Raw genomic sequence first — 14874 nt, forward strand, 5'->3', positions numbered from 1 at the left:
ACTTCCTTTATTAACCCAGGTGTTCATAATGACAGCTTCATCAAATGAGTTTTGATTTGATGTCTCCAGGATCTGACAACAGACTGGTATTTGTATTTTTAACTTTATAGGCTAAAAAACAATAGTTTCTTCTTTTCTTTTCTTTTTAAATTTTAGATTAAGTGGGTACATGTGCAGGTTTGTTACACGGGTATGTTGTGTAACACTGAGATTTGGGGTTCTAACAATTCCATTGAAAAATGACACTTTATTGAATTCATAAATGTGTGCAGAACTTTAAAAGCATAAGTGGTTAAGCACTACTTTGTCTGTCACTTTACCATCGAATAGCATCCATATTCTTTGGTGAGCAGACATAGCGGCCCTGCCTACCAAAACAAGAAGGGTTCCCTTAATGGGCATTAAACATTGCCTTCCTTAAGACAGCAGGACTGAGTTACTGCATTTAGAAGCATGCCATCAAGGAGAGGCAGCTCTGAGTTTTCCATGCTGTGAACAGGCTGATAAGTGGTGTCTGACTTATGAAGACAGTTTGTCAACTTTTGAGTTGGATTTTAAAAAAGTGATTTAGAGGCAAATTCATAATTACTTGCTTTCAGTATAAAATTATTAATCTTGGGTAGCTGGGGGAATTTATGGAGCTTGTCAGCTCTCTCAACTGACAACTTTTATGAATTACCTAATAGTTGATTACTACTCCCCCCCACTGCAGTAACATTCATTAAATTAACACCTAGTTTTACAGGCAGAAGTAACCTCAGGATAGCCGATGTCCAATTTTTGCCTGCGAGCTTTGGAGAATGTGAGAGTCAAGGCTGTTTCCACCTGTATGCTGACTCTGTGGAGCAGGTGTCCCCAACGCCAGAGCCACAGACTGGTACTGGTCCACGGTCTGTTATGAACCTGGCTGCACAGCAGGAGGTGGGCAGCAGGCAAACAGGCGAACGAGTGAAGTGTCACCTGTATTTACAACCACTCCCCATCCCTCTAATTACAGCCTGAGCTCTGCCTCCTGTCAGATCAGTGGCCACATTAGATTCTCATAGGAGCGTGAACCCTATTGTGAACTGTGCATGTGATGGATCTAGGTTGTGTGCTCCTTACGAGAATCTAATGCCTGATGATCTGTCACTGTCTCCCATCACCCCCAGATGGGATGGTCTAGTTGCAGGAAAACAAGCTCAGCTACATTTTGGTGGGTTGTATAATTATTGTATTATGTATTATAATATAATAATAATAGAAATAAGGTGCACAATAAATGTAATGTACTTGAATCATTCCAAAACCATCCCCCCTCACCCTAGGTGCAGGGAAAAATTTGTCTTTGACAAAACTGCTCCCAAACGTTGGGGACCACTGCTGTAGAGTATGAGGAACACTCCCTAGGAATTATAATCTGAAGACTGTTCTTTATATGCATACAATGTAGAATGATCATATCAAGTCAATTAACATATCCAGCATCTTATATACTTCTCAGTTTTTGTGATTAAGAACATTCAAGCTCTGCTCCCTTACCAAATTTCAAGTATACATTACCATTAACTACAGTCACCATGTTGTACAATGGATCTCCTGAACTTATTTCTGCTGTCTAACTGGAACTTTGTACCCTTTCACCAACATCTCCCCATTCTTCCACCTGCACCCTCTGCCTCTGGTAACCGCCATTGTACTGTTGTTTCTATGAGTTCTTAGAGTCATTATTTTGAATCTTTTAGATACACTCATTCATTGACAGCAGATTGGTGACTAATCTCAGATGCCTGTCAAGAAATGACTTTTTGACAAGTGGGAACACTGATGTTCCCTGCTGTTCCATTGCTGGTTGGTTTTGAAATCAGAGACTTGGGTGTGAATACATGTACCATGCAGGAGAGTCTATGAATATGAAATAAACCAGAAGAGAAGTACTAGAGAAAGCCAGTTACCACTTTCATGAGGACTAGAGAAAGCCACTTACACTTTCATGAGAAGGACTAGAGAAAGCCAGTTATCACTGTCATGAGAAGGACAGAGAGAGCCCATTATCACTTTCATGAGAAGGACTAGAGAAAGCTAGTTATCACTTTCAGGAGAAGGGCTAGAGAAAGCTAGTTATCATTTTCATGAGAAGGACTAGAGAAAGCCAGTTACCACTTTCATGAGAAGGACAGAGAGAGGACAGAGAGAGCCCATTATCGCTTTCATGAGAAGGACTAGAGAAAGCTAGTTAACCACTTTCATGAGAAGTTTGTTAGGAAAGGAAAGAATAATGTTTTACTTGAGGGTATTCAGAATTGACAGGATTTTGCAGGAGCTCAGCCCTTGAGAATGTTTTCAGAATGGAGAGAGGAACTTAAGAAAAAGGACAAAATCAAAGGCAACAGTGAGGGGAAAACGGATGAACTCAGCCGACGCAGGCGATACCCCTGCTGCCCACAAAGCAGCAGTGGGAGTATATGAAGCTGGAAAGAGCTGAAATTCCCTTCATTGTATCTACAGCTAAACATCATCTTCTCCAAACTAGGTTCGATGAAAAATTGTTCAACAAACACCAAAAGGCAGCATCATTGAACAGAGAGACAGCGCATCTCAGCACTGAAGCTCGGGTAGCAATTGATCAACCAACAGAAAGCGCAAAACTTACTTTAAATTTTTGCACATGTCTGATTATGATGAAGAACATTCTGATTTGTTTATGTGCTTTGTCTTAACAGAATTAATTAATTTACTGTACCAAAACCTTTGTCTCTCTCTATATCCATCAGATATCCCTGAACTGGCTCAAGTATACCAATCAGAATAAAAAAATCTCTATTGTGGGCATGGTGACTCACACTTGTAATCTCAGCTCTTTGGGAGGCCAAGGTGAAAGGATTGCTTGCCAGGGGTTCAAGACCAGCCTAGCCAAGAGACATAGCGAGACTCTGTCTCTTCAAAAAATTAGCTAGAAATGGCGGCACATGCTTATGGTCCCAGCTACTTGGGAGGCTGAAGTGAAAGAATCACTTGAGCCCAAGAGTTTGAGGCTACAGTGAGCCATGATTGAGCCACTGCACTCCAGACTGGGCAACAGAGTGAGACCTTGTCTTTAAAAAAAAATTTAAGGCCGGGCATGGTGGCTCACACCTGTAATCCCAGCACTTTGCTGAGGTGGGTGGATCACTTGAGGTCAGGAGTTCGAGACCAGCCTGGCCAACATGGTGAAACCCTGTCTCTACCAAAAAAATACAAAAACTATTCGAATGTGGTAGCATGTGCTTGTAATTCCACCTACTTGGGAAGCTGAGGCATGAGAATCACTTGAACCCAGGAGGCGGAGGTTGCAGTGAACTGACATCATGCCTGGGTGACAGAGTGATATTCATGGTAACAGCCAGTGAGAGGATGACAGTCTGGAAGACAAAGTGACACCCTGTCCCAACTCCCCCCCCAAAAATATATATATACACGCACACACATATATATAATATATATTTTTTAAAAATTAAAATTATATGTTGTATAAAATTGACATGTGATGACGCAGAAAAGTTCATGTTTCACATTACTTGTTTATGAATTAAATCAACACTACTATTTATATAACTATGATTTTATTTTCACAAACAATGCTACATATTATTAATGAACTCCTAAACATATAAATGGCTAAGTGATATGCCCACAAAAGATTTTGATCAAGGTCCATCTTTACAAACCACATCAAAGGAAGCCAAGTTGGGGAGACAGAATCACAGCCCCCAAAGATATCCACATTCTAGTACTCTGATCCTGAGAATGTTTCCTTCCATGGCAAAAGGGAGTTTGTAGATGTGATTATGTTAAGGGTTTGGGGATGTGGAGATGATCCTGGATTATCTCAGAGAGCCAGGAGCAAGAGTTTTGCCAGTATGATGAGGTAAGTTTTTAAAGAAAAATGATACACGCTGTAGGAAAATTATTTTCATAGAGGCAAAATGGGTAGACTGTAGATCTAACAGAGTTTTGCAGAAAACGACACCAGTGTCAAGCCAAATCCAATAATCTAAGCCACTAGTCTTCAAACTGGGGCTCACCTATTGATATGGTTTAGCTGTGTCCCCACCCAAATCTCATCTTGAATTGTAGTTCCCATAATCCCCACATGTTGTGGGAGTAACCTGGTGGGAGGTACTTGAATCATGGGGGTAGTTTCCCCATGCTATTCTTGTGTTAGTGATTAAGTTCTTGCAAGATACGATGGTTTTATAAGGGGCTTCCTCCTTCACTGGGTTCTCATTCTTCTGTCTCCTGCTGTCATGTGAAGGACATGTTGCTTCCCCTTCTGCCATGATTGTAAGTTTCCTGAGGCCTCCCCAGTCATGTGGAACTATGAGTCAATTAAACTTCTTTTCTTTATAAATGACCCAGTCTTGGGTATTTCTTCATAGCAGTGTGAGAATGGACTAATACACCTATTTGTAAAGATGCACAGAGACATGCTGATGGGGTGCAAAAGGTTGGGATGCTCTAAGGAAATCAATTTCTAGATCTTCCACATCCATGTGTGCTCTGCTCTAAAACCCAGCTGCCGGAGTATGCCGGCTATCTCAGTATTAGTTGGTTTTCCAAGCCCACCTCATTCCTAATCAACTTTCTTCCACTTTGCACAAAAGGCATTCCTCTCACTGGCTGTTACCATGGATATCACCCTTGGCTGTCAAACCCTTTATCCCTGTGATCCTGTGAAATCTTGGTATTCATGGAATATTGGCCAAATTACCCAAGAGTGACTTTAGAGCTAGACTGATCAGGGAGTTATTGGAAAACAATGGAAATTGTTTCAAAGTGCCAGTACAAAACCCACATCCAAAGAATATTCTGAATGGAAAGGAGATAAACTAAGGGACTAGCAAGGAACCAGGTAAGCACAGAAGCTGAGGGTGAGTAGAGAGGCAAGGTAGGAACATGGAAAGAAAATCACAGACTTTTACCACAAAAAGGGAGGTGGTGCTCAGATGTCCAAATGGTGTATTATTGTCAAAGTCCTAAGGATGAGGCTGAAAGGCAGCAACCATGGAGACAGAGTGGAAGTAAATTCAAGAGGTATTTTGGAAACTCAGCCAAACAAACAGATGACTAAGTGGATAAGAGCATGGAGAATAAATGGTTCTAGCCCATGAACTGGATAATGGAGGACCCCACTGATTGAGCGAGGAAGTACTGAAGGTGCAGTCAATCTAGAAAAGAGACACTAAAGAATTTATTTTGATCATATTGAGTTTAGAAAATACTTGTAGCTCACGCTGGAGGAAACAAACAAGGTCACTGCAAATTATCGTGTACTAAGGGCTAACAATATGCTGGGTGTTATCTTCACTCTGCAGATACTATAACTTGTAATCATGTCATTCATTCCTTCCCATTTTATAAGTGGAGTGGAGAAGCTGACATGTATAGAGGTGGGGTTTTGTTTTGTTGAGACCAGGTTTCACTCTGTCACCCAGGCTGGAGTCCAGTGGCATGATCATGGGCTCACTACAGCCTCAACCTTCTGGCCTCAGGTTATCTTCCCACTTCAACCTCCAGAGTAAGTAGGACTACAGGCATGCACCACCATGTCTGGCTGATTTTTGTATTTTTAAAAAAATTCTGTAGAGACGGGGTTTTGCCACATTTCCTAGGCTGGTCTCAAACTCCTGGGCTCAAGTGATCCTTCTGCCTTAGTCTCCCAAAGTGCTGGGATTGCAGACATGAACCACTGCATCTGGCTTTTTTTTTTTTTTTTAACAAGCTCAGATTCTATGTGAAAAAGACAGAATTTGGATCTAGGTTTTCTGATTCTGGAATTGTCCCCACCATCACTCATGATATGAACGCTGTCTCCCTGGATACTGAAACAAAGGGGATAACCAGAAGTGTTAATCATCACAAAGGTATTGATTGGGTTTGACAATGAAAATATCAATTCTGATCTTGGAAAAGAAGTTCCAGAAGACGCCAGTGCCAGTTAGATGTCAGTAGACATGAAGACATGGATGTGGACCTGATGGGATCAAGCGTTTTGAGAAGGAAGGTGGCTTTGTGAAGCCAAGTGGGGAATCATCACAGCAGCTTACAATCAGGGCCTGTCTAAGGACTGAGTATAACAAGTTAGGGAGGCAGATCTGATGACACTCATTTGGTGCCTGTCAGTTAGTTTGTTTGCTTGTTTGTTCAGAGGTTTTAGAGCAAAATTTCCTACTAAATGTGAGAGGAGCAACTGTGATGTTTGGGATTCCAGGCGAGGGATAAATTTGGGATGCTGAAGAATGCAAAAAGAGGCTTACTCCTTATGAGTAGATCAATCTGACAAGGAATCCCCAAAATGCAGGTGAGGCTGTCAGTCAGCACTTTGGAATGAATCAGGTGAGCACTTCCATACAATTGTCTCAAAGAACCTCATTACCACTCTTTAGAGTTCAACCCAAAATATGGCAAAATGTCATCCCCTGCCAATTCTTGGTGAGTAAATGTCTGTATGTCTGTTATTACAGTTTCAGAAGTCGCATGCAGTTTAAATGGAGGGTAAGGGTGATGGGTTAGTTTTGATGCAGCAGGTATGCTGTCTGGTGAAAGGGCAAGGAGATTGAATCAGGGTAGACCTACAAATGAGGGAATGAAGTTGAGTCTTTTTCTCATCAGTCTTATCAGTACCTTTGGGATTTTGGTCTTCTTAACATTATATATAGAAAGGTAAGCCATTCCTTTAGCCCTTCTTCAACTTCTCAAATATTCTCTTTCAAAGTCTAGGTTCATTAAAGAGAAACCCTATAGGGCCACATTGCTTTCTTTCAATGCTTCTTTTTTTCCCTTCTCTGTTGGATATTTTATGGTTTTGTGATTGTATGTGCAGACATTTCATGTTTGAGTACATCCTAGCACTTGAGTTGTTTCTTCCTCAGAGTCCCTGGCCAGGAGATAATACCTATATTTTTACCTGAACAATGCTAAACTCTGTTTTCCCAAACCCTAGTGCACATGCCAAACTATGTTGGTCATTTACCATTATAGATTCTAAAACTGTATGGCCACTTTCTCCCAAAGATTCTACCACTCTCACTTCAACAACCTAGCTGTCCTTGTTCATTACAGTCCACTTCAGAGCAATATTTGATCTGTAGGATAAAGTTTTCAAAAAGAAAAGAGTTGATCACAACCCCATTAAAGAGTAAGCAAAAGACATGAACAGACACTTCTCAAAAGAAGACATTCATGCGGCAAGGAAACATATGACAAAAAGCTCGACATCACTGATCATTAGAGAAATGCAAATCCAAACCACAATGAGATACCACCTCACACCAGTCAGAATGGCAATTATTAAAAAGCTGAGAAACAACAGATGCTGGCAAGGTTGCAGAGAAGTAGGAACACTTTTACACTGTTGGTGGGAATGTAACTCAGTTCAACCATTATGGAAGACAGTGTGGTGATTCCTCAAAAATTTAGAACCAGAAATACCTTTTGACCCAGCAATCCCATTATTGGGTATATACCCAAAGGAATATAAATCACTCTATTATAAAGATACATGCACGTGTATGTTCATTGAAGCACTATTCACAATAGTAAAGATATGGAATCAATCGAAATGTCCATCAATGATAGACTGGATAAAGAAAATGTGGTACATATACTAGATGGAATACTATGCAGCCACAAAAAAGAATGAGATCATGTCCTTTGCAGGGACATGGATGAAAGTAGAAGCCATTATCTTCAGCAAACTAACACAGGAACAGAAAACCAAACACCCCATGTTCTCATTTACAAGTGGGAGTTGAACAATGAGAACACATGCACACAGGGAGGGAAACAACACACACTGGGGCCTGTGTGGGGAGGAGAGGTGGGGGGTAGAGCATCAGGAAAAGGACCTAATGCATGCCGGGCTTAATACCTTGGTGATGGGTTGATCTGTGCAGCAAACCACCATGGCACATGTTTAGCTATGTAACAAAGCTGCACATCCTGCACATGTGCCCCAGAATAAAATGAAATAAAGTGAATAACACTGAGAAAAAAAGAAAAGAGCTATCAGATTTTAAGCTTTTAGCTGCGCAAGACTTCCAACAGGTATCCCACCTGTCAAGTCCCACATCACCAACAGATCAAGCCTCTTACCAATTTTGTTATTTGTAGGTAAGAACTCATTATTCACTGCCTGAACCAGGCCTGGTGGTTTATTGCATATTCCCAAATTATACTGCTTTGGATTTCTTTTCTCTTTTAAAAATACTTACTCAATCATACCCCACATGCTTCCATGTCTAAGTTAAAGCTCTGTGATTTGCTCTTTTTTTGGTACAACTGTGTAATGTGCCAACATTCAGTATATTTCCCTTACTCTTTCTATTAGCTGTGTCTTTGAAATAATTATGCACATCTCCAAATGACAGCAGCCTAAGATACACAAGCAATGACAGGTGTTGACTTGTCTATAAGAGAAATCAGTCTTAAGGGGCTAAGTACAGGAATGAATTCCATAGGCGATTTGTAGAAAATGACTGTAATTAGAAGTGGGAAGAGAAGCCAGGCTAAATGGCAGAAGAGGGGTGAGCTGACAGTGCTCAAGCGGAAAACAGGCAGGCATCACGAACAGTGAGGGGGTGTGGGGACTTCTAGAACACATGGGTGTTATTTCCCCATGCCTGAGCAATTTCATTCTAGGTCCTTTAAGGATGCTGCTTCTATGGTCCTATAACACAGTTACTGATTATAGGGTCACACTGCAGAGTGATACAATCTGATGATCATCAACATTTCAGAGGGCAAAATTCACATGACCTGCGTTCAAACAAATATGATGAGGCCCAGAAAAATGTAACTTCTTAAAAATGTATTCAGGTGGGATGTGGGGATAGGGACTCAGGTGGGATGTGGGGATAGGGACTCACAGCAGTGGGCTTGAACAATCTCACTTGGGTAATGAGAATATTCCCAAACTCGTTCATGGTGATGACTGCACAACTTGATAATTTAATAAAAACCACTGAATTGTACAACTCGGTGAATTAAATGCAACGTAAAATAAACCTCAAAAAACTTGTAAACGTGATTTTCATCAATATTATTTAAAGAAAAGAAACAGTTCTAGAGTAGCTGGGAATGCATGGAATTTCTTTAATTATTTAAAGAAGGCCTCCAAGAGTCACCATATTGATCCCTCCAATGGATCTAATCTAATATACAAGTGCCACATATATTCCACAGACACTATTGTACTGGGCGATGCTTCATTTCCTATTAATCTGGGCAGTCGCCAGGAGTACTTTTTGCTGGAAAACAATTCGCAATTAGTCACTCAGCCATTTCTATGCTATTATGGCTAATAAAATCCCAAATCGCATCATTTATCAGCTGGGTGCAATTGTGTTTGTTGACGGTGAGGACGTGGGATTGCAAGAGAGGCTCTTTCCACTGGATATAAGTTAGTCCAGTAAACTCAAGGATAACAGCTCCTCAAATAATTGGAATTTGAATATTCAGAAGCTGGTTGGCCATTGGTTCCATCCTCTGTTCATTTCTGTCCCAAGAGCAGGGCGGGCTAAGACTGGGGTTGACATTTTCGGGGAGAAGCTGGGGTTAGAGAGCTGAGAGAGGGCAGGTGGCAACGGAAAAGTCAGAGACCCCTCCTGGAAAATGCTGAGTCCCCACAGACCCTATTTTCTTCTGGCCCTACCTCCAAGTTGAGGCTGAGGAGCAGATTCAGCTCACCAACTCAGAGAGTCTTGGAATTACTGCCTGGATTCTGGGAGCCAGCCAGTCCCAGGAGGCAGAACTGCCCCTGTAGATTTTTATGCTTTGAGTAGAGAGCTACCAACAGGTGGCGACAAACTGTAGCCACTCCAGGATGGATTTGGCGGGTTCCTCTGGACCTGGTTTTGCCGAGGCCTCTGAGTCATTTCATGACCTTGCAATCATATGACCCTGCATATCCCATGGCTGGCTCATTGTACCAGGGGATGGGCAGAGACTGCCCAGCCATTAATAGGAAGTGAAGCATCCCCCAGTACAACGGTGTCTGTGGAATATATGTGGCATCTAATTACATGTTTGATTAGATCCATTGGAGGAATCAATATAGTGACTCTTGGAGGCCTTTGTTAAATACTTAAAGAAATTCCATACATTCCCAGCAACTCTAGGACATTTTCTTTTTAAAAATAATATAGGTCTGGTACAGTGGCTCACACGTATAATCCCAGTGCTTTGGGAGGCTGAAGCAGGAGGATCATTTGAGCCCAGGAGTTGAGACCAGCATGAGCAATATAGTGAGACCTCATTTCTACAAAAAATTCAAAAATTTTTTAAATTTTAAAAAATTTAAATTTAAAATTTAATTTAATTTAAATTAAATGGGCATGGTGGGGCACATCTGTAATCTCAACTACTCGGGAGACTAAGGTGGGAGGACTGCTTGAGCCCAGGACTTTAAGGCTGTAGTGAGCTGAGATCGCACCACTGCAATTCAGCCTGGGTGACAGAGTGAAACCCTGTCTCAAAATAATAATTTTGATGAAAAACATGTTTATTTTTTTGAGATCCATTTTACATTGCATCGAATTCACCCAGTTGTACAATTAAATTGTTTTTATTAAATTACCATATTGTTCGACACCCCCTGTACCCCCCACAACCCCGCATCAGTTCTGGAACACTTCACCCCAGTGAGAGCCTCCATTCCCACTGCTGTAAATCACCATTCCTACCTCCTGCCTGTATATATTTTTAAGAAGTCACGTTTTTCTAGGTCTCATCATATTTATTGGAACCTGCAGTATGGGAATATTGCCCTATTGTCTTCTGGGGTGGTGACAATCATCAGATTGAATTATTCTACAACAAGACCCTATAATCTGTGATAGTTTTATATGACCATTTAATCAGTGTCCTCAAAGGACCCAGAACTAAATTGCTTGGGAACAGAGAAATAAAGCCCATATGTTCTGTAAATTCACATTCTCTGCACTGTTTACAAGGCCTGCCTCTTATATGCTTGAGCACTAAGTCAGCTCACCCTCTGTGGTGCCATTTATGGGAACCACACCCACCCCTTGGCCCCCCGATCAACAAACACACCACCCATGTGTTATAATGAGTTTTTCTAGACTTGATCAGAGCTGCTTTTGACATTGCCTTTTCCAACAGGCTGCAGGGCAAACAAACAAGTCTCAGAAATATTGATAAGTAAAGGGAGCCTTTGCCAACTGCACCTTCCTAACCCAAACCTATTTTCTCCTCAACACAAGTTCTGGCAGGAGATACTCTAATTGTGGGATGTTCAATCAAAGGTGAGAATCATCTATAATGGGAGGACTTTAAAAACTAAGAGATAGTAAAACTTGCTGTGGATAACAGTATGGTGGTTCCTTAAAAAGTTGAATTACCATATGACCCAGAAATCCTACTGAAAACAGGAACTCAGGTATGTGTACATCAATGTTCATAGCAGTATTATTCACAATAGCCAAAAGGTAAAAGACAAAGGGATAAACTGAATGTGGTATATCCACATAACGGAATATTATTCAGCAATGAAAAGGAATGAAATTCTGATACATGCTACAACATGGATGGACCTTAAACACTATGCTCAGTAAAGGAAGAAAGAAGAGAAAGGGCAGATGGGAAAAGAAAGGTCAGAGATCCCTCTTGGAGAGCACTGAGCCCCCAGAGATCCTGTTTTCATCTGGCCACGGGGTGTATAATTCTACTTCTACGAAGTGTCTAAAATAGGCAAATTCATAGAGACAGAAAGCAGATTGATAGTTTCCTAGGGGTGGGGGGATGGGAGGAATGTGGAATCACTGTTAAAGGGTATAGGGTTGCTTTCGGTGGTGACAAAAACGTTGTAGAACCAGATAGATGGTGGTTTAATGTGGTGAATGTACTCAATATCGCAGAATTGTACATTTTACAATGGTTAATTTTATAAGAATTTCATCTCGATAAAAAAATTCAGACAAGAGATGATCAAAGTTGAAGCTATTTTGTTAACACTGTAAAGCCTTCTGATATCACTAGCGTGATATGATATCCCCAAAACAAAATGTGGACAAATAAACCCTACTGTGAGTGGAAGGACCCTCACTGCCCAGTTGGTAAGCAATTCAACCAAGCCAGCCTGGCACCAGACCTAGGCATCTGTGCTGTTCTTTTAAGGAACATCCTGGGTAAGGACAGAGAGAAAGGAGACTTGAGGGTGCTCGAGGAAGCATTCCCAATCACTGAGAGATGACATCCCACTGCAAGGCCTGGGTGCAGGGAAAGGAGGGGCACAGCTCATCCATCACCCAGAGCAACAGAGGAAGAATTTTGATGGGATTACCTTCTGTGCAGGGAAGCATGAGCCATCCCCAGAAACCTGCCCACATATTATGAGGGATGCCCTCTGATCCTATTTTCAGAGGAGCCACAGTCCCTAGACACATTCCTGAGCAACTGGAAAAAATTACTGTGATGCGTTGCTGGAGACTTTGTCATGACAAGAATAAAATATTCAATTATATAGGGGATTTTTCATGATTTTATTATTATCAAATATAAATCAATGACATTCACATTGGCTAACTAGAGTCAAGACTGGCAAGCAAAGCCAATCTTACATATCCGTTTCCCCCAGACGTCTGTGTGCCATTAGGTTATCTGGTTCTCAGAACACATTTTTCCCTACATTATAATTCAGTTCCCAGGTGCACTCACACAAAGGCATTTGTGGGAAGCAGAGTTCTAAGATCGCCTTCTGGGTTTCCAGTCCCTGGCACTCACAAGTTTGAGACCAACCTGGTCAACATGGCGAAACCTCCTCTGTACTAAAAATACAAAAATTAGTTGGGCATGGTGGTGCGCCTGTAGTTCCAGCTACTTGGGAGGCTGGGACAGGAGAGTCATTGGAACCCAGGAGGCAGTGGTTGCAGTGAGGCTTGATCCTGCCACTGTACTCCAGCCTGGGCGACAGAGCAAGACTCTGTCTCTAAGTAAACAAATAAATAAATTTTTTATCAACAACTTGAATGAGCTTGAAAGAGGACCCAATGCTCTGAGTGAGAACACAGCCAACACCTGGACAGCATCTTGATGGCAACCTCGTGAGACTCTGAGCAGAGAACCCTGCTAAGCTATGCCCAGACTCCTGGCCCACAGTCATTGTACGATGCTCAATGGGTATTTGTTTTAAGTCTTTAAGTTTGTGGTAATTTGCTCTGCAGTGATAAATAATGACTACAGTATCTAATCCCAAATATACATAAAATAGTACCAACACTATAAAACTTAAACAGAATGTAAAACTAAGTGTTTTCAGATACAGTGGTGGCTTCCATCTGGAGCCATAGGTAGTAGCTATGGGTCATGTCAATCAGGCTTACAAAGAATTTTCAGCTGGTCTTGAAGACAACCGTTCCTGGTTCATGGTTTTCTCTTTAATTCTGTGAACTTCCCACATATGCAACTGAAAAATCCCTTTCTAGGTTGGAGCAAGGTCGTGCTGGGTCACCATTATGTCCAACTAAAAACCTTCTGAGTCATGCAACCTGCAAGCTCTAGGCACCTGCAGCTATAACCTCCTAGATTAAGTAATTCATCAGTCACATGAGCTAATTTGCAATTGGAAGTTCCTGGAATCCATTTCATATAGCTGACTGTGGTGTCTATTTAGTATCATGTAAATTATTTTATATGATCCAGTCTGCCAATTAAGACAAATGGCTTTGCATATCCCGATCCTTGAGTCATCCATGTGATATCTGGCAACATGGTAGGGTACAAACAAAACTCTGTGACACACTGTATAGATTGCTGGGGTTAGTTTTCCCACCCACAAAAATGGGACTTAAAAATACCTCACAGGGTTGAAAGAGAAAAGCATTAAATGAAGCAAAATATGAGATAATGCAGCAAGGCGCAATGGCTTATGCCTGTAATCCCAGCACTTTGGGAGGCTAAGGCAGGTGGGTCACTTGAGCCCAGAAGTTCAAGACCAGCCTGGGCAACATGGTGAGACCCCGATTCTACAAAGAATACAAAAATTAGTCAGATGTGGTGGTGTGGACCTGTAGCCCTAGCCACTTAGAAGGCTGAAGTGGGCGGGTCAATTGAGCCTGGGAGGTTGAGGGTGCAGTGAGCCGTAATCATGCCACTGCACTACAGCCTAGATGACAGAGCAAGACCCTGTCTCAATTTAAAAAAGAGAGAGAGAGAGAGAAAGAGAAAATACTTTCTGTAAAATATGAGGCACCACACAAAGTTAAAGTAATATGACTCTGTAGACTACAGCACTAGCCTAGACCAGCGGTTCTTGCCAGGGCCCAATTTGCCTCCTGGGGGACATTTGGCAATGTCTGAAGATACTTTTGGTTGTTACAATTTATGGACATTGCTATTGTCATCCAGTGAGTAGAGGCCAGAGATGCTACTAAGCGTGGGCAGAACAGTTCCTGACAACAGAGAATGATCTGGCCTCAAATGTCAATAGTATCAAGGCAGAGAATGCTGATTAAGTCAAAGCTTTGCATTATTATTTTTATTTTATTATGATTTTATTTTACTTTTAGTGACAGGACCTCACTCTGCTACCCAGCTGGAGTGCAGTGGTGTGATCACAGCTCATGGCAACCTTGAACTCCTAGGCTCAAGGGATCCTCCTACTTCAGCCTACCGAGTTGCTGGGACTACAGGTGTGAGCCACCACACCTGGCTGATTTTTAATTTTTTTATTTTTTGTACAAACAGAGTCTTGCTATGTTGTCCAAGCTGGCCTCAAACTCCTGGTCTCAATCTCCTTGCCCTCCTTGGCCTCCCAACGCACTGAGATTACAGATGTGAGCCACCATGCCCGGGCTGTTACTCCTTTTAAAATGCTTTTTCTAGACCAGTGGCTCTCAA

At 41.7% G+C, this 14874-nt stretch overlaps 1 protein-coding gene across 3 annotated transcripts in view; it reads right to left on the reverse strand.

The window, feature by feature from the left end:
* Nucleotides 1–14874, reverse strand: part of STS (steroid sulfatase) — a 203809-nt gene that overhangs the window by 171449 nt on the left and 17486 nt on the right. The window lies entirely within an intron of this gene.

Source organism: Piliocolobus tephrosceles, chromosome Y (assembly GCF_002776525.5).
Source record: "Piliocolobus tephrosceles isolate RC106 chromosome Y, ASM277652v3, whole genome shotgun sequence".
In the NCBI taxonomy this organism is placed as follows: Eukaryota; Metazoa; Chordata; class Mammalia; order Primates; family Cercopithecidae; genus Piliocolobus; species Piliocolobus tephrosceles.